We start from the raw sequence: 3,799 nt of genomic DNA on the forward strand, positions 1-3,799 counted from the left end.
CACACTTACCCTTCAGTAATAGATCTAACAGAAAGCGGGAGCAAGTCAAAGGAAGCCAACCAATTACTCCTACAGGAAGGCATTCTTACTATCCCTTGATTTGTCAAGTTTTTTTAGGTAGGAAAAGCAGCCTTAGTATAGATATTGGAAAATAAAGGAGAGAAATTGACTGACTACAATAGTAATTTAATAAATAAAGCTGCCTTTAAGAGTCTATCAATTATTTACTCTTTCATCAACTATGTATTGAGTTTGACAATGGAAGTTACAATAATGAAAGATCCATTTTCTCTGCTTTCGAAATATTGAATCTACTACTTACTTCCCCTAAATCCTCACTCAGTAAGAGAGTAGTTTTCTTTTTTCTTTTTTTCTTTTTGGCTGCATACCCTATTATTATTCCTACTGAACCAGTAATAACACAATATACGAAGTACATTCTCTTGGGCGTAAGGCCAGTATATAGGTGGGAATCCCGTAAGCATCAAAAGAAAAACAATCTAGGGTTTCTGGATGTGCTCTAAAGTGGCACCTTCTAAGCTGCAGTATGTGTTCAACAGTGTTTTTCCAACAAAAAAGAGGATGTGCTCACCTGAGAAGCATCCTGAAGGGAAACACCATTGCACTGGCCAGGGATCAGGAAACCTAGATCTTCTTCTAATACAGTCTGTGACTGTGTGCTGCTTTCTTTTATTAAGGAAAAACTGTTGAAAGTTCTATTTATACACATTTTAAGTAATGCTTTTTTCTTTTTCTGTGACCTCCTTTTCTACTTATTTTACAATTAATATATTCAAAAGTATGTTATGTAAAAGGCATTGAGTAAGTTAATGAACATCAGTAAGATATAGAATCCTATCAAGATGGATTAATATAAATTGTACTTAACTTTCTACCCTAAAAAACTAAAAGTTAGAAAAATATGTGACATAACAGTTTGTAAACATTAGACAAGAGACAGAATAAGACTGTTATTCTTGAGAAAAGAGATAGAAATGATTTCCACATGTTATGACTTAGAAAGTATTTGTAGAGTACAAACCAAAGAAATGTGGACCCCCGTAACAGATCCTGACAATCCTAATTTTAGCTCTAAAGAAAAACTGAAGGTGGAAATGGGAGTTAAGAGAGTGAAAGAGAAAAAACAGCTCATGGTTAACTTCAGCTGGAATTATTCCAACACTTATGTCTCAGTGTTATCCAGTTGAACATAAGTAATTCCATAGGACTTTAGTCCTGGACACTGTGTGACCATGATGGAGTGAGACAAAATATGTTAAAATCTTTTAAATATAAGAAATTTTTATACTTCTTATATTTAAAAATATAACAACACTGAGATAATACTAGATAATACTGAGACATAACTGTTGGAATAATACAAGCTGTATATGTGTATATACATGTGTATGTATATATATGTATGTGGATGGATGGATGGATAGATAGATAGATAGATAGATAGATAGATAGATAGATATGGACAGAGACAGAAAAAGAGAGAGAGAGATAGGCAGCAGAGGACACAAAAATATATCAAGTAGTCTTACTGAATTAAGGATTAGATTAGACAAAGATTGCAGAGAAGACTAGATTAGAGTATTAAGGAGACTAGATTAGATAAAGATTAGAGTATAAAGAAGACAAAGGGGCCATTTCAAGACAGATAACTAGAGAGAAGGGATTAGCACCCACAGAGGGAGGTCTAATAGCTGCAAAGGGATCTCCTCAAATCTTTGGAAGAGTGCTAATTTGTACATTTGTTAGAATAAACTTCTTGTAGAAGATGAACAACTACTGGGGGAAAAAAGGCACATACATTGTAGATGTAGTAAGGAGTCTAGATTCCTAATTTCTAGGGCTAGATTGTCTGAGTCACATCTTAGTGCCTTCTAAGACTGTTTAGACAGTCTGTTGGGCAGGCTTGTGAGGAAGAGAGCAAGGCTCACAGAGTTAACAGCCTTCCTTCCAGTGGAGGTTTCATAGGAACTGGATTCTGAGGAGGCTCTGCTGAATATATGGAAGCATCTTTACCGCCAGATGGTAACTCACATTTGTGTATGTGAAAGCACATTCACATCGTTCTGTCTGATCTTCACCATCGTGGAGTTAGCACCAATGTCACAGTGCTGACTTAACCCAAAGATATTAAATGTCTAGCTGAATGGTACACAGCTAAGTTGCCTGATGGCAGAATTGAAATTAAATAGCAAGTTTAATTTTTATAATCCACTGACTTTTGTGTATGAGTATGTAGAGGATGATCTATGAATTGGGTGAGGCTTTTTTTTTTCTTCTGAGAATTAAATTGTACCTTTAAAAATAGTTTTAATGGCTCTCTATGCAAGTAATGAAAATTTAAGGAGAATCAAAGGGCTGGGCTGAGAGCCAAGAGCCAGTTGAAGGTTCCAGTACTCTGGATCTCAAACATATTACCTAGCAGCAGGTTAAACCATCTCACTTTTTCTTGTAGCCAACTGTCAGTCACACATTGTGGACTTGTCTCATGAAATAATAGCATTTTAAAATCAGTGGTATTTTAATTCAAACTTCTTTTTTTTCCTCAGATAAGGAAATCCCAGAGTGATTTAAGTGATTTTCTCTACGTTTAAACAACTACATAGTGGCAGAGTAGCAATTTATTAATGATTACATTTTAGTCCCTGGCAAGCTTTAATCCCCAATTGTCTTATACAGTTCATTCAATTTAATTCCTTCTATGGCTCGCTGTTACCTTACACACTTCATTCAAATTAATTCCTTATCTGACCCAATTATTATTAGCTCAGGAAGGACAAATCATCTTAAGTTTTAGCCTGATTTGAATAGAATCAATGCATTGATGGACACATGTCTTTTTCTCCCTCAAAACCTGTCTCAGAATAGGGAAATGTGCACTGACCAACAATCTGTGTTTATTGGAATTTGTTCAATTGCATATTTATTTTGTTTCATATATCTCATATCTAAATAGTCGTTGAATTTGATTCAAGATGCAGAAATTTGCGTAAATGAGCCTAGATTCAAGATAAGAAAAATTTCTCTAAGCAATTCAAGCAACTTTCCAAAAATCAAAGGAACTTGCTAGAATACCTATGATTCAGGCTATGAACCTGAGACATCCCAATTGCCACAGAGATATCTGCATCCTATCTATGGCTCTTCAATCTTCTTTCTTATGAAGGCATTTTCTGTTCTTAGAGTTCTTTGACTAGGAACACAATTTAAAATATTTGACAACTGGTATGGCCCTGGCACTAATTAGTTAAAACGGGTGCTGGCCACAGTGAAGGAGAAGATCTATATACAAGCTTTCTAGAACATTTTAGCTACTACCTGGTCAATATTTGTTAGGTCAACAAGCTTTATATCTCCCTGAGATTCAAAGAAGGGAGATGGAGAGGATATTTAGTCATATTGAGTCGTGAATATACAGCTGAATATCAGCACTGCATCTCTCTCTGCTTTGACTTTCAACAAATATGAGTTTTGTAGCGGTAAAGTGTATTGATGAGATGATATGAAATTTAGTTCTTGGGGTATAACATACTTGTACAGTTTCCTATGAAAGTGGGATTTGAGAATCTGGATCTTTGAAATTGTCACATTGAAGTCTACCTAATTTTTTTTCTTGACATGTCCACCAGTAAGTTCCCTTTTTTTCCTCACATTATATTTTCACACTTATAAAATAATGGGCTTGGTCTAGACTAGGGAATCCCAAACTGTCTATGAAATAGGAATTCCCAGGAAGTTCTGAAAACTATTCACAGCAGGGTCACATTCCAGACATACTCAG

This window comes from Mandrillus leucophaeus, unplaced genomic scaffold (genome assembly GCF_000951045.1).
Source record: "Mandrillus leucophaeus isolate KB7577 unplaced genomic scaffold, Mleu.le_1.0 Scaffold457, whole genome shotgun sequence".
Classification (NCBI taxonomy): domain Eukaryota; kingdom Metazoa; phylum Chordata; class Mammalia; order Primates; family Cercopithecidae; genus Mandrillus; species Mandrillus leucophaeus.